This window comes from Dromiciops gliroides, chromosome 1 (assembly GCF_019393635.1).
Source record: "Dromiciops gliroides isolate mDroGli1 chromosome 1, mDroGli1.pri, whole genome shotgun sequence".
In the NCBI taxonomy this organism is placed as follows: Eukaryota; Metazoa; Chordata; class Mammalia; order Microbiotheria; family Microbiotheriidae; genus Dromiciops; species Dromiciops gliroides.
The window spans coordinates 317,389,991-317,414,987 of record NC_057861.1 but is presented as its reverse complement, the minus strand read 5'-3'; positions in this window follow the sequence as shown (position 1 = coordinate 317,414,987).

Sequence of the window (24,997 nt, the reverse complement as noted above, 5' to 3'; positions counted from 1 at the left end):
TCACTGCTCTTTGTTCTTCCAGGCTATTATTCTTGTTCCAGCTTCTTTTTCCTTCTTTCTCTGTTTTGACTCTATGGTTAACCAGATCAATGTTCCACTGTATTTTCCTCAAATCCCTTGCCTCCTTGTATCTTTCACACCTTGCCAAACCCCCAACTCTGCAAATATACCTTCTACTTCTAGTACTCCCACTCATCTGCTGCTATTAGATGCTAGAGAAAAGTCATGTCACTCTCTAACTGGGGTCTACTACAAAGTGTGTATTATCTAAAGATTTCTACTGGCCCTCATTACAGAAATCCTTTTATTCTTCCTAATTGATTCCTTTTTTGGTATAACATTCAACTTTTTAATCATTTTTTTCAATTGGCAAAAAATCTGCTGTTTTGTCCTTCCTACTTCAACCCCTCCCCATAACAAGTGAGAATGAAAGAAAAAAAAAAAACCTGTTCCAAAACAAAAATAGCCTAGCAGAACAAACTTCCGCACAATGTCCAAAACAATGTATGTCTATACTCTGAGTCCTTCACTGCTCTATCAAGAGGTGAGAAGCATGTTTTATGATGAGTCCTCTGGAATCATGGTGGATTGTGATGCTGATCAGGCTTCCTGAGTCTTTCAGATATAATAGGGCAAACCCGGTTGTTGTCACTGTAATAAATTTGAGTCTCTAGTCCTGCTCACTTCACTCTGCACCAATTCATACAAGTCTTCCTAAGTTTCTCTGAAACTATCCCTTCATGTTCTTATGAAACAATAGAATTCTATCACATTTATGCCCCGTAATGTGTTCAGCCATCCCCAACTAATGAACATTCCCTCATATTCTTATTATTTGTCACCTCAAAAAGCTATAAATATTTTTGTACATTTTTAGTTAGAGTTTGTTTTGTTTAGGACTAATCCCTCCCCAAATCTACTATCCTTTTAATTCCCCCTTCTTCTTTTTTCTCCTTTCCTTCTATTTCCCTGTTGAGTGAAATGTATTTCTGCACCCATGTGTTTGTGTATTCTTCCCTCCTTCAATTGATCCAGAGAGGAGTGAGGTCCAAGTGTCAGCTAGTTCCCCCAACCTTGTTTTTTTAGATGCCTACTTATGCATTTTGACGATGTAAAATCATTTTCCTTAATCTTTCTTTGGTATGGAATTCCCGCCCTCATTATTCCTCTGCAAGCTTTAGACTGGACTAGAAGCTAGAACTGAGATAATGCTCAGTTCTTCGGCCTGAATGATATTGTGGGTATTTGCTTCTGAACTTGGTACTCTCTCAGTACACTGCTTGGTTCTTGAAACTGCTCCTTATCCAGAAAATACTAATCCTGGGCACAGTTGCCCTTTCAGTCCACCCAGGATCTGTTACCTAGAACTAGGTAGTGGACAGCAATCAGCCAGTTGATAACTTTTTTTTTCTGTGGTGGTGAGCTGGTTTGGATCTGGACCTCCTCTTGTCCTGGTGCACAGTCTCTTCTTGCTCTGAAGTACTTTGTTGAGGTGTGATCCTGACCCAGGTATTCACAGACTTCTTTGGCCCATCTGCTAACCTTGCTGGAAAAGTAACTCGCTGTGAACTTTTCTTGGATTTTCCATCAGGATTCAGTCGAGTACATTTTTTCTAGGTCTTTTTGGAGGAGTTTTGGGTGCGAAGCTTATTATAATTCTTCCTGATACACTTGCCAGCTTGGCATTGCTTCTCCCTAAGTGATTCTCTGGTGCAGTGAGGTGATGCAGTGATAGATTTCAGGGTCTGGAGTCAGGAAGGCTTGAGTTCAAATCCAGACTCAGATACTTCCTAGCTGTGTAACCCTGACAAGTCATTTAATCCTGTTTACCTCAGGTTTCCTCATCTGTAAAATGAGCTGGAGAAGGAAATGGCAAACTACTCCAGTATTTTTGCCAAGAGAACCCCAAAAGGGGTCATGAAGAATCATACATGACCAAAAAACAATAATTTATTCTCTAATCTGTTTCCTGCTCAGCACAGTGCCTGACACATAGTGAACATTGAATAAATAAATAAAATACATTGAATAAATGTGCTTTCTTTCTTTCTCTCTATCCACCCACCCAAGTTTCCCATCCTGCATCCTTTTTCACACCTTGTTCTAAGGTACCACCTTCATCCCATCACCACCTTCAGGTGGCAACTGCCCTTGAGCTCTCTCTCCATCACAACCAACTCTTAGGAAAGTGGCCAAGTCACTTTCCTTCTCTAGGCTTCCATTTCTACATCTATAAAATAGGAAGGTTGGACTTGATGATCTCAAGTTCCTTTTAGTTCTAACATTCTCTTGTACTTGGCTAATATTTAGAATGTGTGTCTACTAGAGAAACAAAGAAATATACACAGAGTTATACTGATGGACAATAGCCAGGTAAATGGAAGAAAAAGGTCTGTTAGTGGATTTCAGTTATATGATGATTGCCCTTCTCCCCAAAATTCAGCCCCCAAATACCCTTCCTCCCCCCAAAAAACCTTGACAACTAATGATTCTATACAGAAGTTAAATTCCTTCACGAGAGCTCTCAGTGATGCTGAGAGGAGAGGTGGGGGGTGGAGAGAGAAGACAAGGGAAGAGTCTAGAATCAGCAGCTTCACTGCCTGGAGGGAAAAGAGAAGCATCTATGACTTTGCTCCCAGGTCCCTAGACATGTCTAAAGCATCCCTGGGGGTGTAACATAGATCTACTTCTCACACATTTTCCATGCTACTTCTGAATCTTTGATCACCCAAAGACCATCTCCATGGTTCTCAGGAGGTCCAGCCCCATCCTTTAGTTAATGATAAAAGAGAATAGCTAATCTCAATAGTCTATTAAGAGGCTGATCTTCAGTAAAATTGTGAAGGAGAGAAAATTACACTTAGCACCTTCCCACCTTCTCCCTAAGAAGCTGGCTGCCATTTTGGTACCATGCCCACTCATTCCTTACTCCCTCAAGCTATTCTGCCTACTGCCAAAGTCCTGACCACTGTGCACTCTACCCTCTTTTCTATCAAAATTTTATATCCGCTCATCATAAAATCATAGACCTAGAACAGAATGAAACCATCTGGGCCAACTACTTCATTTTATACATGAGGAAGCTGCTGCCCAAAGAGGCTATCACACCTGCTGCCCCAGATCACACAGGTAACAATAGAGGCAGGATTTGAACCCAAGTAAAAGGCAGGTGAATGGATAGAGCAGAGGGCCTGAGTAAGGAAGACCCTGAGTTCAAATCCAGCCTCTGTCACTTACCAACTGTGTGATCCTAGGCAAGTCACTTAACCTCTGTATGCCTCAGTTTCCTCATCTGTTAAAATGATGATAATAATAGCACCTGCCTCCCAGGGTTGTTATAAGGATCAAATGAAATAACTGCAAAGCACTTAGCACAGTGGCTAGCACACAGTAGGTGTTACATAAATGTTAATTTTTATTAAGTCCTATGACTCCAGATATGACTAAATTCTAACACTATTTCTCATTAGAGAAGACCTCATAAGCTCACTTATAGAAAGGAATTAAATGGTCATGTGATGGTAGAGTTCTTATTTTCAGTGTAACTCCCCTACACCTAAAAACAGGAAGAAATTTGTTAAATCTATAAAAATTTAAACTAAGGTGAAGAGAGATAGAAATACCCTCTATATAAGGTAAGTCCTTCTGAAACAGCAGTAGAGGATTGAACTGCCCAAAGCTACCATTCTCTCTAATCACCTCCCAGTCTGCCCCCACAAACCAGGGACAGCCAATACATACAACCTACAATCTTGTGTTTCAGGCTATAGAGGCCTCTATCTGGTTTCCTTATAGCAGTAAATCAGTCTGAACCCCTCACCAACTAAGAAGAAATAGAAAACATTGATTCTTGCTCAGCAGCATATGAAAAGGGGATATAACGTGGGAGGGAAGACAGAGCAGTACAAAGCCAGCTAGAGAAGAGGTTTCAATGTCTAAGAGAAAGAGATTTAGAAATTTACCTATGGTCTGACCCCTCCTGGTGAAATTTACACAGGGCAAAGACCCAACTGGAACCATAAAACCCCTTTTCCAACTTAAGGTTAATGAAGCCACACAGACTTGAGAGTCAGTATGGGAGAAAATATGCAAGTCATAAAAATGGAAGTGGAAGAGTGAGCAATGTGACTGAAAAACTTGAAACAAACTACTTTTAAAAAAAAGAAAAAAAGATTAAAAACAAGAAGGCCTAGAGATAAAAGCTGTATAAAGCCTACCTCTCAAGTGGATAAAGCAGTAGAAGAAAGAAGGTTAAATGAGCAAGATTTTTAAAGAGGCCACAACACAACTAATAAGTATTATACATTTAAAAAGGAAACCAAAAACTCTCAATAAAAAAGAGAACATGAACAACAGTAAGAAACTCCATGATGGTTCAAAAGAGAATTTTTTTTTGGCTAGGACAATGGGGGTTAAGTGGACTTGCCCAGGGTCACACAGCTAGTAAGTGTCAAGTGTCTGAGGCCAGGATTTGAACTCAGGTACTCCTGAATCCAGGGCCGGTGCTTTATCCACTGACCCACCTAGCCACCCCAGAGAAATTTTTTTTAATAAGATATTAGGTTGGAAATTGGATCAAAAATCAGAGCTTTTAACGAATTAATAAATATGACAATAACATAATATATAACTTAAAATACCCCTGAAGAATTCTCCAAAGTAGTAGAGGCTCTGAAAGAGAAGAGATTTGCCACTCAAAATATAGACATGGAAGAAAATTTAAAAGAAGATAAACAAAAATGACTTTTAAATCATATATGAATTCCATACAAGCCAAAGAACCTTGAAAACCTGATATATTGGTGTTCATTTAAGAATCATATTCACCCAGAAAAACATGATAAACTTAAAAGTATTACTATCATACTACAGGAAATAACACCCCCCCCCAACACACACACACACACACACACACACACACACACACAAAACTGGCCAGAAGTTTTGAAAATAATTGACAAAGTAATAATTGTTAGAATCAATAGATTGCAAGCCAAGAAAAAAAAGTCTAAGATTGAACTCCAAGGCCTGTAGTGATTAAGTTTCTGAATTTCTATATTAAAAAAAAAACAAATTATATAAGTAGCTAGGAATTGGGTGTTGAGCTATGCAGCTTAGGATTATAATGTCTATGAAAAAATTAGAATTCATTGTATATTTAAAAGCAAATAGATCAAAATGCACCTTAAAAAGGCATATTCTGAAAAGCTAGCTTAATCATCAATAAAAACACATGGACCTTCAAAAAAGGGCATTTGAGTCATTCCTGCAGAAGAAATCAGAAGCAAATATAACTTTGACTTGCAAACAACCAAAAATAGAGATGCCTAAGAAATGATCACTCATTCACCACAAAGCTAAATCAGAACAATTATCAAGTAAAACCTAAGCAATAAAGTCAACTCTCTCCGATTTCTAGGCAAGACAAGGCTATTGTTTAAGAGGCAGCTAGGAGGTACAGTGGATAGAGTTGGACCTAGCATAAGGAAGACCTGAGTTCAAATACAGCCTCAGACACTTATTCACTATTGTAACCCTGGACAATTCACTTACCCTCTGTCTGCCTCAGTTTCCTTAACTGTAGAATAGGGATAATAACAGCACCTACTGCCCAGAGTTGTGAGGATAAAACAAGTTAAGATGTGTGAAGTACTTTGCAAACCTTAAAGCACTATAGAAATGCTAACTATTATAAAAAGAAACCTGATCAATGGCTAAAATGAAAACCAAAAGGGGGTTGTCAAAGGACAAAGGGATCTAAGGAGCTAAAAATATAAGGGACATTTAAAGAATCAGGAAAAATTCTGTGGACTAACATCTGTTCTCCTCTACAAGCAAACCAATATTCTTTGTTGGTCAAGCGCAAAAACAAAAGACAGGGAAACTGGAGATGCACTTCCACTGAGCCTGATTGCAAGCAAAAAAGAATAACAATTCCTTCGTTCTCTTGGCAAGCATGGAGGGGAGAAGGAGAGCTGTGGGAGAAAAGGAAAGAGCAATGGAAAGATCAGGCAGAGAAAGGTAAAGGAGCTTAGTATCACCCTATAATGGGAAATAATGTGGTTCTGTTGAAGCAGATCCCCATAGTAGAGGCAATGGGAGAAAATAAAGGCCTCCAAATAGGTTTTTGTTTGGGGAAAAGGGACCCTACCTCCAAAAAAGGATTATGTTTCCTAGGGCTATGCTCCAGCCCAGCAGAAATGATGTATGAGTCCCGCCCCCCTCCCCGTGGGGTCCATCAGCCAGGGTGGTAGGAAGGATATAGGCATACCTCAGAGGTATTATAGGTTCAGTTCCAGATCACAACGATAAAGCAAATACTGCAATAAAGCAAGTCACATGAATATTTTGGTTTCCCAGTGCATATAAAAGTTATGTTTATACTATAATGTAGTCTATTAAGTATTTAATAGTATTATGTCTTTTAAAAGTATATATCTTAGGAGCAGCTAGGCAGCGCAGTAGATAAAGCACTGGCCCTGAATTCAGGAGGACCTGAGTTCAAATTCGGCCTTAGACACTTAACACTAGCTGTGTGACCCTGGGTAAGTCACTTAACCCTCATCTCCCCCCCCCAAAAAAAAAAGTACCTATCTTAGTTAAAAATATTTTATTGCTGGGCAGCTAGGTGGCACAGTGGATAAAGCACCAGCCCTGGATTCAGGAGGACCTGAGTTCAAATCCAGCCTCAGACACTTGACACTTACTAGCTGTGTGACCCTGGGCAAGTCACTTAACCCTCATTGCCCTGCAAACAAACAAAAAAAAAACTTTAATGCTAAAAAATGCTAACCAGCATGAGCCTTCAGTGAGTCATAATGTTTTTTTGCTGATGGAAGGTCTTGCCTTGATGTTGTTGGCTGCTGACTGATCACAGTGGAGTGGTTGCTGAAGGCTGGGGTGGCTGTGGCAGTTTCTTAAAATAAGAAAACAATGAAGTTTGCTGCATGGATTGCCTCTTCCTTTCATAAGTAGCATATGATGCTGTTTGATAGCATTTTACCCAACATAGAACTTCTTTCAAAGTTGAAGTCAATTCCCTGTCACTGCTTTATCGATTAAGTTTATGTAATATTCTTCAACATTGTTGTGTCTCCAGAAATAGGAAGGCCCAGGAAAGGGAAAGAAACAGGGGAATGACCAGTGAGTGGAGCAGTCAAAGGACACACAACATATATCTATTAAATTTGCTGCTTTATATGATGTTCATAGCACCCCAAAACAATTACAATAGCAACATCAAAAATTACTGATCACAGATCACCATAACAGATATAATAATGAAAAAGTTTAAACTATTGTGAGAATTGCCAAAATGTGACACAGAGATAGGATGTGAGCACATGCTATTGGGAAAATGGTGCCAATAGACTTGACACGGGGTTGGCATGAAGCTTCCATTTGTGCCAAAAAAACACTCAATATCTGCAAAATGCAATAAAGCAAAGTGCAATAAAATAAGGTATGTCTATATTTACAGATAAGTAAGATATACTGGAGGACAGCTAGGTGGCTCAGTGGATAGAGTGCCAGGCCTGGAATCAAGAACACTCATCTTCCTGAATTGAAACCTGGCTCAGATATTTAATAGGTTGTGTGACCATGCGGCGAGTCACTTCACCCTGTTTGCCTCAGTTTCCTCATCTGTAAAATGAGCTGGAGAAGGAGATGGAAAACCACTCCAGTATCTCTGCCAAGAAAAACCCAAATGGGATAACAGAGAGACATGATGGAAACTACTGAACAACAAGAGATATATTGCCATTAGGAGAGGAGAGTGGTTATGGTATGGGTAGGGAATAAGACTCAGCTTCTCAACTTCCACAGGATACAAAGTTACTCTTATTACACCTAGGTGTACCCTTCAGGCACTGCTATCTCTAAGAGGAAGGAACACCAAAAGATTCCCCATTTACTTCACCCTCCAAAAATATAACAAAAAGAAAGAAAGAAAAGTAAGGAAAAGGGCAGATGGTGTAAAGATTTACACTGTACTAGTACAGGAATGAGAAGAAGGAGTTCAACTTTTGTCTTCTAGAATTACTTTCTGGAATCCAAAATAAAGAGAATAAAGAAAGAATATTTAAATGTTTAACTCAAGAATGAGAGAATACAATTTAAAATAGCCTAGAGGAATATAAAAATAAGGACAAAATAAATAAATGCTTCCTAGAAGAGGCACCACAAATAAGTGTTACTTAAACTAAGAGGTTGGTGACAGAGGGGGCGGAGGAATTTGAACCACATTTATTTAAACAAGGAACAGAAAGGATCAAAAGATGGGGGAAATTTTAAAAATTAGAAATGTTATTTAATTGGGATAGCATTGAATATATAAATTAGTTTAGGTAAAATTGTGTATCCATCTCTAGGGCAAGGGAGGGCAATGAGAGGGGGGAAAAAAGAAAAAAGGTTACATGATAATTTTATTATGTATGTAAAAGGAATATATTTAAAATTATTCTATACATACATAATCTATACACATATGTCTTTATGTGTATGTGTGTGTGTGAGTTCTTTTTCTGGATGTAGACAGCATCTTCTTTCATCTCAAAATGACTTATTGGCTCAAAGTCATTCTTTTTTTTTTTTTTTTTTTGCAGGCAATGGGGGTTAAAGTGACTTGCCCAGGGTCACACAGCTAGTAAGTGTCAAGTGTCTGAGGCCGGATTTGAACTCAGGTACTCCTGAATCCAGGACCAGTGCTTTAACCACTGTGCCATCTAGCTGCCCCTCAAAGTCATTCTTAAAACAATATTGCTGTTACTATATACAATGTTCTCTTGGTATATATATGTATAGAACATGTATGTATAAAATAATTTTACATATATACTTATTTGTGTCTAATGGTAGCCATCTCTAGGGTGGGGGAGGAAAGAAAAAAGGGGGAAAATTACACAACAACTTTATTATATGTTTAAAAGGAATAGCAAGTTGTACATAATTGATTTGCAATTTCATGTATAATCATCTTTTTATCATACTGTGTTATGGAATTGCTTGTTTTATTTATTAAAAATAAAATTTCAAGAAAAATAGAAATTTTTACAATTAAAATGAAGAGACATGAACATTTAGGTAAATTCCAAGAACTTGCGATAGGTCAGGGAAACAGGAGAAGAGAGAGAGCCTGTGGGAATAGATGGTCAAATGGATTAGAGGGAGATATGATGGATGATCTTTATTTCCTCAGTCTTCTGCTGAGAGATAAGATGGAGGGGTAGTATAAGACATCTAAGAAGAGAAGAGGTTTGGAACATCAACTATGGGAAGTATGATAGAATGTCGATTAGGAAAAAATTAAAAGTTAAGATTGTTTTGTAGGGTATCCTGTCATCACCATTTATGATTTCTCCCAAATAGCAACCTATCCATTCTTGCTCTTCCCATAGGAATCTTATCTAAGTCTTCCCATAATTTTGCCACAAGGAGATCTATCCAATATACTGTGATCCTTCCTCTTGACATTGTGAGGATACCAGTGGAGCTCTTCTCTTGCTATCCATCTGTCATGCCTTACTCATGACAAATAAAGAACTCATCTTTTCTTCCTAACATTTGGGTTTTTTGATGATGTAACGATTGGAATGACGCCACCTGCTGGAGACTTACTGTAGAAGAGCTCCGCCCGTGAGGTGAAGGTCTTTGAGGGCAAGACCATGCGTCTTTTCTTTGGCATCAGGAAGTGACGTTTGCTTGTGGAAGGAAGGAGGAGGAGCCTGGCGCTCTGACTCTGGCTCTTTCCTGTGGACTCTGGCGGAGAAGGGAGCTAGAAATGCACTCTCCCTTTAATAGATAGATGAATGTAGGCCTTTTTCTCTCTCTTTACCAAATTCTTATTCTCCTTAATAAATGCTTAAAAGTCTAACTCTTGCTAAAGCTTCTAATTTATTGGCGACCACTCATTAGATATTTTAGACAGACTAGCTAGAATTTTACCCCTTAACAATGACAACTTTTACTGCTATTCTTCAGAGATCCTCATTGGTTATACATTGCAGTCTGATCACACCTATTGTGTATCTTCATTGTATTCTATGTGATATTTATTTTATTTTTTTCAGAGACTGTTGTATTCCAAGTCCCACTAATATATAACAACACCAGTAGAATACTGGTGTTAAAAAGAATACTCCCATGGGAAGCTTGGTATCATTAAAGGAACTTTGCAATTTTCCAAAGGCAATACAATGAATCAACAAGCACTTAAGTTCTTTACTATCCAACCAGATCATCAGAAACTGTTCAATTCTGGGACCAACTTGTCTATATGTATTGTCTGTCGCAGATACCCATACTGATGGATAAACGCTATTATGTTTTCCATCCAAATGTGTGTCATAATCTGGGCAATAGACATTCTTTATCCACTTGTTTCCCATATCAAGTTAGGCCAAGTTCTTTTGAGTAGCTATGGATCTCTTCCAGAAGGCTTTGCAGTGTTCCAGGGCTTAGTACAAATGCCATCCACAAATAAGAGCATCTGGAGGATTTCGCCATTCACAGAGAAATTGTCTTCACCTTAGACTCTGCATTCGATCTCTTCCATCACATCACCTTTGCAATGCCTCTATCTTCTTATTTCATGCTTCCCCTGATGTTTATGATCAGAGGATGACTAAACAAGATTATTTCTTTTTGTTATATCTTTAAAGAAAGCTTGAGTGATTTTTCATGTATGAGTAGGAGACACTTTGTTGGGGGGAAAACCCTTTAAGGCTATGTTTTGCTCTATCATATCATTTTTTTCATAATCAACAAAAAATAAGCACAATGAATTTTTACATTTCCTATCCTTTGGTCAATTATGAAATGGTAAAAAAATGTGATTCATTGTCATTCAAAAGCTTCTGAAAACTTACTTTTTCTCTACTGATACTTGCATTGATCATGTTCTTGATTTTTATAGGGATAACTGGGATAAACACTATGCATAGATGGGGATGGATAGAGTGTAGGCCCTACAGTCAGGAGGACTTGAGTTCAAATTTGGCCTCAGGGGCAGCTAGGTGGCGCAGTGGATAAAGCACCAGCCCTGGATTCAGGAGGACCTGAGTTCAAATCCGGCCTCAGACACTTACTAGCTGTGTGACCCTGGGCAAGTCACTTAACCCCTATTGCCCGGCAAAAAAAAAAAAAAAAAATTTGGCCTCAGACACTTACTAACTGTATAACCTTGAGCAAGTCACTTCTCCCTGTTAGCCTCAGTTTCTTTATCTGTAAAGTGAAATGAAGAAGGAAATGGCAAACCACTCCAGCATCTTTGTAAAGAAAACCCCAAATGAGTCATAAAGAGTTGGACACAACTGAAACAACTGAACAACAAAAACAAATAGATGGGAGAGTATGTATATAGATAAGTAGTTGCTGATGTTTTCTCATTTCCTTTTGTGGGAGGAAGGGGTATTACAAGGTCTGACATTCTTCTCTTGCCTATAGTATCTTCCCCCACTTTAGGTTCCTTTCCACCACCACCCCCCATTTTCTCTATCACAGATCTTTTCTGTACACACTTAGTACAATGCGGCTGCTTTTCACACCTTTGTTTTCTTTTGTGTCATTTCTATATTGCCTATACGAATATCTGGATTCGGGTTCTTAGTGTCCAACTGTGGTAGTTCCACTGATGTTGGTCATGAAGACAGTTTGTTACAGTAACCTCCATAGATCTTTTCTGTCCTCCTTCCATTTTTGTCCTTACATGACCTTGACATAACTTTGCTTAGTTGGCTCTCTTGCCAAATTTTCTTTAAACTGATTTTACCATCCGCTGCTTCTCTCTGATTTATAATTCAATACTGCTAATAATTGTTCATCATCCTTCTCTGTAAGATTTTATAGACAAGTTTATATTTTAAATCACTATTGTCTTTGGCTTCCATTTCTCTCCATTTGACAAGTAAGTCAGACATTTACTGACTAAAGCACTTTCTGGGCTCCTTTCGTCTTTTTTTTTTCTGCTGTGACAATAGATTTATAGAAGCTAAACTTCTATATGAAATGATTGTAGTCAGTGTCAATGGAATTTCTGATGACCATTTCACATTTTTCATTGCTGGTTACTTGTTTAAATAGTTCAAGATTGAATTGTTTCAGTTGTACCTGATATCTATTGCTCATTGTTCTTCTTTCTCCTTGCTTTTTACTAATCTTGATATTTGCCCTCACAAGTCAAAATTAATACAAAAGAAATAAATGAAAGGAATTGCAAACCTAAATACTAACTTTAAATGTGAATGGATTAATTGATAAATAGTCAAAGGATATGAACAGGCAGTTTTCAGACAAAGAAATCAAAGCTTTCTATGGTCATATAAAAATGCTCTAGATAACTATTGATCAGAGAAATGCAAATTAAAACAACTCTGAGGTATCACCTCACACCTAATAAGAGTGTCAAATATAACAAAAAAGGGAAATATTGGATGTCAAAGGGGATATGGGAAAAATGGGACACTAATTCAGCATTGGTGGAGTTGTGAACTGATGGATCCAACCATTCTGGAGAACAATTTGGAACTATTCCCAAAGGACTATAAAACTGTATACTCTTTGATCCAGCAATACCACTGCTAGGTTTACATCCCAAAGACATCCCCAAAAAGAGAAAAAAGACCTATTTGTACAAAAATATAGCAGGTCTTTTTGTGGTGGCGAAGAATTGGAAATCAAAGGAATGCCCATTATTGGGGAATCGTTAAACAAGCTGTGGTATATGATTGTAATGGAATATTATCGTGCTATAAGAAATGACAAGCAGGATAATTCCAGAAAGGCCTGGAAAGACTTATATGAACTGATGTATAGTGAAGTGAACAGAAGTAGGAGAACATTGTGCACAGTGACAGCAATATTGTTTGATGAAGAATTGTGAATGACTTAACTATTCTCAACAATACAATGATCCAAGACAATCCCAAAGGACTAATGATGAAGCATATTATCCACCTCCAATAAAAGAATTGATATAGATTGAACACAGATTGAAGCAAGCTATTTTTCTGCTTTCTTTTATTTTTTCTTTTATTCAAGTTTTCTTATACAAAATGACTAATACAGTAATGTTTTATATAATTGCACATGTATAACCTATATCTGATTGTTTACTGCCTCACAGAGGGGGGAGGGGAAGGAGGAAAGGAGGGATAGAATTTAGAACTCAAAACTTTAAATAAAAAACGTTTAAAAAAATTGAAAGGATTAAACTACAAGATCAAATACTAACATGCATTATATCTTGTTGCCCCTCTGGAGCATTTATATTTTAGTAAAGGACAAAATTAATCCAAAGGAATACTATAGTCCACAAAAACCTCTGCCCAAGTCTTTCTCTGCCCCACAGTCTATGCCCTAGTTGCATATCCTGATCCTGACCTACCTCTTTTCTTGAATCTCTCTAAAATATGGATCTTCTGGGCCTACAAATTTCCAGGCTAGACTTTGCACCTCAGTTTCCTCATTTGTAAAATGACAAAGTAGTATTAAGATGATCTCTAAAGTTTCTTCCAGCTTTCTATTTGCTATTATCCTATGAAAGGCAGACTATGGGTAGCTCAGTCTGGGTGTTTCTATCAAAAATTTATAGGGGGCAGCTACGTCATTCAGTACAACTGGCCCTGGATTCAGGAGGACCTGAGTTCAAATCCAGCCTCAGACACTTGACACTTACTAGTTGTGTGACCCTGGGCAAGTCACTTAACCCTCATTGCCCTGCCCCTCCAAAATGTATATACTATAGATTTTTTTCAAGTTCACTTCCACTTTGAGACTCAATAGAAGCATAATAATAGTGGTCATTTGCTTCTTGCTCTACTAAAGCATAGGATTTAAAGCTGGAAAAAACTTAATGGCCATCTACTTAACAAACCAATCAATCAATAAGCATATATTAAACACCTACTATGACCAGTTTAGACACTGGGGATTCAAACACAAGGAATGAAAGAGTTTCTATTCTCACAGAGCTTATATTCTATGGGATGCAAAAAAACCCAAAACATATTTATTTATTACACATAGACACATATATATTTTTTCAATTGTTCAGTCATTTTCAGTCCTGTTCAACTCTTTGTGACCCGATTTGGGGTTTTCTTGACAGAGATACTGGAGTGGTTTTCCATTTCCTTCTCCAGTTCATTTTACAGATGGAGAAACAAGTGAAGTGACTTGCCCAGGAGTACACAGCTAGAAAGTGTCTGAGGCCTTATTTGAACTCCTAAAAATTAATCTTCCTGATTCCAAGTCCAGGTCTCTTCCCACTGTGCCACCTAGCTGCCCCAACTATCTGTGTAACCTTGGGCAAGTCACAACCTCTCTAGGCCTCAGTTTCCTTATCTGTAAATTGAGAGAGGGTCCCCCTGCTTAAAGTTTGTCCTTCAATGATTTATTGCTTTGATGTATGCTGAAAATCAACGTCTAATATACTTAGAAACGTGCCATTACCACTATGGATTTTGTTCATGTGTATTTGGTTAGTTCTTCCTGCTCTTTCCATTTCTACCTCCTTATCTGTAACATGGGGACTATTAATACCTGCACCACTTGCCTAAGTCTTAAAGACTTTATAGGGGCAGCTAGGCAGTGCAGTGGATAAAGCACTGGCTTTGGATTCAGGAGGACCTGAGTTCAAATCCAGCTTCAAACACTTGACATTTACTAGCTGTAAGACCCTGGTCAAGTCACTTAACCCTCATTGCCCCCCCCCATACACAAAAAAAGACTTTATAAATGTGAACTATGATTACTATTCATAGCAACAAAATAATAGATTGTTTATTCAACAAAAACACAGTAAGAAAAATTGCTGAAAACTTCTTCATTGACATTGTCAAACATTCCTAACAATTGCTCATCCTTCTCTGTCCATGTCCACTACAGTCATTTATTGCATTTGTGTCCGTGAGGTAATTGATTCAAAATTAGGTTCCTCTGAGGCATTCTCCCCAAAAGCCAATGCTTCCAAGGCACTCCTAAGATCCAGTCCATCTCCCTTCATCAAACCATATCAAGCAGCAAAGTCAGCTTGAGTTATTTGTTGAGGAAAAGAGATCAGGAGATGTTAAGATTATGCCCCAGAGAAGGCCTATTGTAAGAGATGTGGTTTTTGTTTTTGTGTTTTTGTTTTAAGCAGGAAGCAAAGGACACGTTGGGTAGCAATGTAATTTGGTGCTTAAGATGAGGAAACCGCATGAGACCGTGTTTGTTCCTAACCTAACTGGCAGGAAAAAGAAAAGCAGTTAAGCCTGGAGCTGATTTGGAGTCTTGGGAGGAAAGAAAAGCACCAGAAACAAAGAGTTTCACCCTAGAGTTTCTCAGCAATTACCTATTCACTTAGCAGCCATAAATATATACACATCGTTCCTGTCATCTGTGTCGTTTTGAGAGCTCCTATTTCATCTCTGGGCCTCAGTTTCCTCATCTGTAAAGTGAGGGAGTTGAACTAAATTACCTTAAAGACTCCTTCCACCTCTAAATCCTTGGCTCCATGGTGGAAAAATTTACTGAGTTATAGATATAAGTAATATGTGCATATACACATATATGTCAAATAGATGTATTTTATATCCATCTATTATTTATATTTACACATGCGTAGGACCTATGATTCATCCTTGTAAGCAACTCTCTTTCTTCATTGACACAGATCAGTCCTTAGAGTCTGAAGGTTTGCCCTTGAGAACCTACTAAATTGCCTTGCTATCAAAGAACCAGTATATGAAGAAGAGGACTTGAATCAGGGACTCCATGGGCATTTCTTGATCCCCTATGCCAACTCTGCCTCCCTAAATACAGCTCATAGCCCTGGGTGCTTAAACAAAGATTTCAGGCACAACATAGAGAGAATTCTTTTTGAGGTATGGGTTGGTATAAAGAATGTCTGAGATCTGTCCAGCTCTGCAGTTCTGTAATTTACAAAACCTCCTTGAAAGGGGAAAAAAAAAAAATATATATATATATATATATATAGGCATACATGAAAAATAATTACATAAAATTACCATATAAAATACCTTTAATCTCTTTTTACATTTCTTTCCAATTCAAATAAAGATATTTCATTCATTTTAATTATTACTGCTTTCTTCATCTTCATCATTTTCATTCATTCTCTTACTAAGAGCTGATTACAGGGCAGCTAGATGGTGCAGTGGATAGAGCACGGACCCTGGAGTCAGGAGTACCTGAGTTCAAATCCGGTCTCAGACAGTTAACACTTACTGGCTGTGTGGCCCTAGGCAAGTCACTTAACCCCAATTGCCTCACAAAAAAAAAAAAAAAAAAAAAAGCTGATTATGGACTGCATTCCTTTTATACAAGCCACTTGGGAAAGACAGTACATTTTCATTTCCATCTATCTGTCATCCGTTATACTGTAAGTTATTTGAGGGTAGAGAGTACACCTTCACTATCCTTTGAGTCTTCTCTTGCTATCTCTTCCCTTAATATGTCCAGGACTTTACTGTAAACAGCAACTAAAGAGAGATCCATAGGAAGTTGAATCTAAGTAATTCTTCTTTCTTGGAGATATAAAGCAGAGTGAACATAAGTTTCTATCATCTTTGGTGCATGCAAAAATCATTTCGCAGGGGATTGGGAGGCCAGGATTATAGTTTCAGCTCTGCTACTAACTACTTTACCTTGGACAAGCCATTTAACTTCTAGGTACTTCCTTAAGTGTATATGAGAAGGAAATTGTACTACATCACAGGTCTAGAACTAGAAAAGACCTCAGAAGTCATTCAATTACCTCATTTGCCAGCTAAGGAAACTGAGGCCCACAGAGGCTAACTGACTTGTTTAAGGTTACTCAGGTAGTCAGCATCAGAGGCAGGTTTTGAACAAAGCTTCTCTGAATCTACAGCCAGCATTCTTTTTCCCATACCACACACTATTCCTCACTCCCACCCAGCTCTGAAATTATGTGATTCCTGTCTAAAAGCAAAGGCTTTGTTTTCAATTTTTAGTTTATTTTCTGACAATAAAAAAACAAATCCATCAGTCAACAAGCACTTATTTAGCACTTAAAATGGCCAAGCACTGTGATTTTTCTTCTTCTTTCCTAACTTTCATTTATTTCAGACCCCAAATCTACAAGAATGCATCTGGATTTCTTTTAGCAGAAGATAGATAAAAGGCAATGACCATAATTAGGGGTTTCCTGCGTTTTATGTTTGCAATCCCAGAGCCTGGAACAATGTCTTGCACATAGTAGGCACCTAATAAATGATTGTGGAATTGAACTGGATCCGTGCTGATGATAAACAAAACCAAGCCCAGGAATAGCAATATTCCCAGCTCCTGCACAATGCGTCTGTCCCCAGGTCTTCCCTTTTCTGGGGTTCCTGCTCCTTTCCCCCAGTATTTTCAGCCCTGACTAGCAAGCTTTATCACTCAGTGACAGAACCTATGCCTTCTTCCCCCCCTCCCTTTGGCAAGTGTCTTTCAGACAGACTCAAACACCGTCACCCCGACTGACCAGAAGCAGAAGCCTTCAGGATAAAGCAGCTCCCCACTCCTGGTTCTACAAACGCCTGTAAGTTTCACTGGGTTACAAAGAAAAAAGGGAAACGCGCTTGATTCCCTCCTTGGGATTCCCTGCCCATTCATCTGGTTAAATCAAACAAATAACCAAAACAACAAAGGGCACAATGACCCAACTAGGTTTTCTTTGAAAATACACACACACACACACACACACACACACACACACACACACACACACACACACACACACACGAGGGAAGTGTCCTGGCAAACGACGCAGGTTACAATGCAAAAGGCTATATACCCTCCTCCTTCTTCTTTGCACCAGGTACCGTGTAGATAGAGCCTTTAATTTCACCAGGATTTATGGAAAACATCTCTGGGGTGTCGGCCACACCTGGTGCTCCTCTGCCCCTCAACCTCAGCACCCGCCCGCTCATTCCCCAGGATGGCTACCTCTCCCAGCTCCCCTCCTCGCTGAGCCCCCGGGATACCAAGCGTCAGGCAGAAAACGGCATCCAACTTCAGTTCCCGGTTCCCGGTTCCATCTCTAACACGTCCCATCCTTTCCCTGGCACCCGCCCCACCCCCCCCCCCCCACCCCCTGGGTCTGGCTGCATGGTTAAGATGTGGAGCTCGAGAGGTTCCGGCGCCAAGACATTCTAGCGGGCGGCATTTCCCCGCATCCTCCAACCCCCACCTCCAGAGTAAAGAAAGCGCGTAGGGAGAGAAAAGAGAAAGGAAATCGTCCCTCTCCAAAATGCCAATGTAACTTTCGGGACGAGCTGCTGCAGAACTTTAAGCGGAAACCACCTGTCGCTACTTAACTTTTCCTCGCTCCGCCTCTCTCTGCTCCCGAAAGTACCGCAGTCCCCTTGGGGTTCCCAGACCAGCTCAAAACTTTGCCTTCGGCATCCCTCCCGCTCCCCTTTAGCTACTTGGTCCACTAATGCCAACTAGGAGTCTCTCTAGCTCTCTTGCTCAGCTCTCTCCTCCCTGTTTCCCTTCTTCCCCAGCTGCATGGCTGCCACAAGAAACCCTGGGATCGCCACCGCATCTTCTCCGCCTCTTGTATCCCGGTAATAGCCCCCAGCTTCTCCCAGAGGAGAGGGCTCCCCAACGTGCCCCGACCACGAGAAGAATAGCAGCAACTACCGAACTAGAATGTAAAAAAGATTCTCAACCTCCCAGCCCCAAAGCAAGGAACGGACGTACTGGGCAGAATAGGAGGTGTTGGAAGAGAGGGGTTTTCAAGGATGTGAAAGGAGCTCGGGGGCGGAGGGAGCACTTACCTTTCGGTGGCTGAAAAGCCTCCTCCAGCCAGGTTCCCTCCACGCTGTACTTTGCAGCACGCTGTCCCCTCTGGGGCTGCCGCCTCCGCTGCCACCGCTGTCAGAATCCAGCGGCAGCGGCTGAACCAAAGCAGCTGTGAAAGCGCTCGCGCTGCGCCGCTGTCAGTCTCGTGGCACCGGCTCTGGGCTTTGGAGCAGTAGCCGCGACAGGCAAGGCAGGCAGCTGCTACTGCTGCTGCTGCTGCTGCTGCTGCTGCTACTGCTACTGCTGCTGCTGCTGCTGCTCCTCCTCCTCCTCCTCCTCTTCCCCTCCTCCTCCTCTTCCTCCTCCTCCTCCTCTAGCTGCAGTCGCTTCTGTCAGTATCCAGAAACAGCGGCACCAGCGCGACCGTACCCGGCTTGTGCCACGGTCCGGGTCTCACTGCTGCGGTGCCGACCGGAGTTTCTGCAGAGCTATGGGGACTGGAATGTGCAGAAAGGGCCCGGATGTCTGCGGTCGGCTTGCTTCCCTCTCTCTTTCTCAGTCTCTGTCTCTCTCTCTTTCCCTTCCCTCTCCCTTTCTCCTCCCTCCCTCCCTCCCTCCCTCGCGTTCTCTCTCTCTCCCTGCTCGCCCTTTCACACATGCACTGAGCCTCCTCCTCTGCATCGCTTAATTTATATTTTGACAGAAACTGTTGCTGGGTGGGAAGCTTTGTAGGGGAGGGGGAAGCACTGGTAAAGGCGGGTGGGGGTGGGCGGGAGTTAGGGGCTGGGGGCGAGTGGGGGCGACAGTCAGGGGTGGGGGGAGGAAGGTGGGGGGGAGGCCGAAGGCGGAGAGAGACACTATCCGCTCGCTGCTCTTTTTTCCCCCTCCTCCAGGATTTAAAGGGACAGTCTTAGGAAGAGGCAAGGGGCAACCCCGCTGTTTCTCCCGGTCTCCAGACGCCATCTGCGGCCAAGCCGGACCCGCCCGGAGACAGAAGAGGAGACTGTGTGCTGAGGGTATTTTTAGGTCAGCACGGCCCAGGACAACATTAAGGAAGGGGAGAGCTTGGCTCGGTTGCCCTGAGCTTGGCTATTTTTACAAAGTCCGATTGGGGAAGGAAATAAAACAACTTCTTAGCAACTGTTTTTTTCCCCTATCAGAAAGTAGGGTGGGAGGGGTGGGGGTGAGAAGTTTCCCAAATGTCGCTTAGAATACCGGTGCCTGAGAACCATCTTCCAAAACCCGGGAAACCATCTGCTTTTCAGGAGACCCAGGCATGGGGATCCTAAAAGCCTCCAGTCTTCCTGCCTTTGCCCCTACCCTTGAATCCTTTTCGGACCTCAAGTTTCCCTCAACCCTCTCCCACCGTGTTCCAAAACCAGCCAGTCGGTTCAGGGTTGGACAATGACAGCTCAATCGTTCGGAGCAGAGTATTTAAAGCATGCCCTCGAAGGTAACCAATCAGCGTGACACGTGGGCTCTCGGCCTGGGGAGAGGGAGGGAGGAACTGAAGTGAATCAGCTCCGCCTCCAGCCCCACGGCCCCACAGTTCTGGACACACTTGGCCATACCCATGCGACCCCATAAACTAGGAGTCGTGATGGACGCCGGGAAAGGTCCACGGGGAGCGGGGGGTGGGGGAGGGGGCAATTCGTCAAGTCCCCCCCCCCCCGCCCCATAAAAGGGTGAGAGGCGGGCGAAGGCCAAGGAGAGAGGACTGTGAATGGACCGAGGGGCGGAGGTGACTGCCGCCTTTGTGACGTCGCTGTGGACGTTCCATCTGGGAATGTTCAACCATCCGAATGGAGCCACCCCGGGAAGGAAGATGTGGTCCCGATTTTCCGCGTACCTTTTTGCAAGCCTTACTGTTACTGCAACACTGGGATCCTGCCCTCATGCTGGTATGAGCTTGGCAACCTTCACCAAACCATGGATGATGCCCACGGTTTTTCTCTGTCAGTCTATATGAGCCACCCATACATCTGAGGTTTCCAGAGGTACACTCGAAAGTTTGCCATTCCTATATTACAAGTAGAACAGCTTCTCCTGAAAGTATCCTTTTAAAGCCCCACAAAATTTTGAAGGAGAGTGGAAGAAAAGAAATCAGAATTTCTGCAGTCTATTCTCTTCCTCTACCAACCCCTTGACCAAGAATGCTGCTTTCTTCAAAGTGGGGGAAGGGGAGCAATTCAACATAGAGGAACATTTATTAAACATTTATTATAGATTCAAGACACTGTATCCCGCCCCCCCCCCCAAAATCAAGACACTGTAATAGAATGGAGCAGAATACTTGATCTAACAATTTACTTAGGGAAGTATAATAATATCACTGAAGAATGATATATTTCATCTGTTTAGAATGGTACTGGCTAAATTAAAGTTTCTATGTTCACAGTTTTTATTATAAAAACTTAAATAAGTTTAATCTTGTCATTCATTCATTAGTTGCCAACTATGTTCCAAGGCACTTAGTCTTCAGTAATTTGTCTAGTGACTTGTAGAAGCTGAATAATATTTACTTTCTGGTTTTTTTTTTCTTGTTTGAGGTTTTTGGTTTGTTTGATTTTGTTTTTGTTTTTGCAAAGGAGATGTTGAAAGAAAAGGAAGGAAGAGGGGAAGGGAGAAAGAAACAAAAAGGGAGGGAAGGAAGGAAGGAGGGAAAGAAGGAAGAAGAAAAGAAATAGGAGGAACAATTGGATGGACATGGAAGTTGAAGTTTTAAGCATAAAAAGAAAATAGCATCCATAGTATTTTGTTGTTGTTTATTCATGTGCAGCTCTGACCTCTGGGACCTTAGCATGCTAGTACTGTCCATGGAATGGTTTGCCATTTCCTTCTCCAGTGGATTAAGGTGGAGGTTTAGTGACTTACCCAGGGTCATCACACAGCTAATAAGTGCCTGAGGTCAGATTTGAATTCAGGTCTTCTTAACTCCAGGTCCAGTGCTGTATCCACTGAGCCACCTAGCTACTTCCTTCTATGGTCCAGAGTATGGATATAGCTGGAAATCATTTTGGTTGGACCTTTCCTAAAAAGTATTCTTTAGTCTTTGGCTTGTGTTGTATTCAAGCCTGGAAGAGGCAAAAGCTTTATGTATCTCTTGGAAGGGATCAGTTTTTTGTTGCCTTGGCTAGATAAGTAATGTTAGCTTTTGGAATTCCTAGAGAGCAAAGTTGGCAAAGTATTATTTCTTGTGTACAGAATGAGGAGCAATTTGCTCCACTGAAGTTATTTTTGCTTTGAAAACCAATTTGGAATCAAGCAAGAAAACAAAACTGGTCATATGCAGCTACCAGCATCAGCACCAAACAGCCAAAGTTAAAAGAGACACCCCTATCTTTCTATTAACAACCTATACTTGGACTTTTCTCCCCTGGGAAATGTAGGGGGTTGTTCCATGTTTGTTGGAAAGTGTCTGTCAAATATTATTTCAGGACACAATATATTACTACATTTTAAAATGATAAAAAAAAAATTTAATGAAAGTAGGTTTCCTCCCTCTCTTTTTTGCCTGAAAACCTGAACAACTGCAGAGGGCATTGCTGAATTAGCAAATGCAATCCCTCCATTCCAGAAATATAACTGCTTTACTTTCCCTGGAGGGATGGGGATAATCTTCATGAATGACTTGAGACTTCAAGTCAATCTGACAGGGTCAAGACTGCCCAAGATATTAAGAAAATTGTTCTTTGGCTGGAGGAAAGTGTCATCCATGGAAAGAATATTTCTCTCATGAAAAGAGATGACTCGAATTATCAGATCAGATATTCCTTCAAATCCAAGAGCCTGAGAGCTTAACAAATTTTGCTTATGGTCAAAGTTCAGAGCTTCGAGGCTTTGGACACCTCTGTATGACCTCAGATAAGTCAAAGAACCTATAACGATTCAGTCTCTCTCATACCATTAGCTCAACTGGGATGGGCAAGGCCAGCATGGAATGAGCAACAGTCCTAAACCGTAGAATGCTTTTTTAAAGAAATGTCATTTTATTACTTTCAGGATGGTACAGTAACCTAAACTAAGCTAATAATGTGTTTCCAAGGTAGGGGTTCAGTGAACCTGCAATAATGAAACTGCAAGAATGAGGCTGACACTCGTTTGTAATTAGCTCCCACATAAATGAGTGTTTCTAAAGTACTTGAAAACAATAGAGGGGCATAAAAGATGCTCGGACACGTATGACAGGAAGAGGAGGTGGGCCATTAAGGCCAGTCCTGGAGGGAGAGTGTGAGATAACAGATGGACAGCTCCCACGTTACCATGGTATTCACAAGGTAGTGGAAGAACCACAGGAAGGCCCTTTGTGCTTCCCGTAGATCCTTTTGGGAGGTTTCCCATTAAGACCTGAACACGAATCACTCAGGGTTAGAACATCACGGTTGGGTTGCAATCTGCACTGCTAGAGGAAATACCTACACTGATGAGCACTTGGATTGATGCCAGTATCCAAATTAAACACGATGCTATCCTCTTGTCTTACTAATATGCTTTCACAAACCCTTCTTCACGGCTAAATTTCAGAGGCCGAAACTGATGAAATTTTAAAGTAAATTTTGTTTTTTATCCACCTGGGAATGAGGTCCTAATACTGATCCATTTCAGGAGGACAAGCAGAACTGGCCTGAGAAAAGGCCACGAGTCAGGCTACAAAGACCTTGCCAGCTCCCCTCACTTTCTCCATTTTCCCCTTCCCAAAGGTGTGCATTAGTACAGTGTGGATATCATCAGTGCCCAGCCCAGTGCGTGCATATATACACATATATAATGAATATGTATATATATATATATATATAATGTATACACACATATATAATGCACACACACAATTTATCTTCCCTAACAGAATGTAGGTTCTTTGAGGACAGAGACTGTTTCACTCTCTTCTTCGTTTCTCTAGTTCCTAGCATAGAGCCTGGCATATAGTCAGCATTTAATACCATTTGATAAATTGATGGTTTGATTGATGGTTTCATGGGAAGAGCACTGGCAGTCCTAGCTCCACTGTGACCCTGGGTAAGTCACTTCACCTCTGAATCTGTTTCCTTTTTGCAACATTAAATCATAACACATACCCTTCCTGTGTTACGTGGCTTTGCTAAGGATCAAGTGAAAAAGATGAAGACAAAAAACTCTTGTAAACTATCAATTATGATAGAAACATAAAGGATTAGTAGGATTAATGGTATGATTCTATTTTTCTTTCAGGAAGTTCATATTTTTATTATTCCCCAGTTGGTTATGTCACCAAAAGAGGAATGAAGTATTTTCCCACTTAATGACAAGGGGCACTGAGGCAGTGAGAAATACTATTTCCCCATATTGATATAGCTAGGAGGTGGGACTGCAGCAGGGGAGGGGCATGGTGATGCAGAGTGTGGGCTGGGAACTGATGACATCCACACTCTATGTGTGCACACCTGTGGGAAGGGGAAAATGAAGAAAGTGAGGAGAGCTGGCAAGCTCTTTGTAGCCCAGATCATGGGTTTTTCTCAGGCCAGTTCTGCTTGGCCTCTTAAATTCACCCTTTTAACACTCCTGAGGTGGATCAATAATAGGATCTAATTCCTAGATGGATAAAAAACAAAATTTACTGTAAAATTTCATCAGTGTTGACTATATGTATGTATATGTACATGTATACATATGTAATGTATGTATACTCATCGCATAGTACATATATGTATAAACTCTATTCAGCATATATTGTGCATATACATACAGTATATATGATATATACATATTGTGCATGTGTGTATATGTATATCATGTGTAGCACACATACCAAATGTGGTATACATGTCACATGTGTCCCATAGGATATATGGTATGTGCATCTGTTATATATGTATGTATTATAACCTGTATATATGCACACACTATGTTTATTACATATATGTTATATAGAGAGGTGTATGTGTGTGTGTATACAAAGTAAACACAAGGTAATGGAGAGGGAGGGAGCAGGGAAGACACTAGCTGCTGGAGGATCAGAAATGTCTCCTGGAGAAGATTGTACTTGAGCTAAGCTTTGACAGAAACTAGGGACTCTAAGAGGGAAAGGTGAGAAGAGCGTGTAGTCCAAGTGTTAGGGCCAGCATGTGCAGAGAAAGGAGATGGAATGTTGTTTGTGGGGAAAGGCATGAAAGCTATTTCGGCTAGCTGGTAAAACACTGGACCAAGATTGATGTACACAGTGCCCCATGGGTCTTAATGCACTGAGGCTCACCCCATGGCTTTGAGGAAC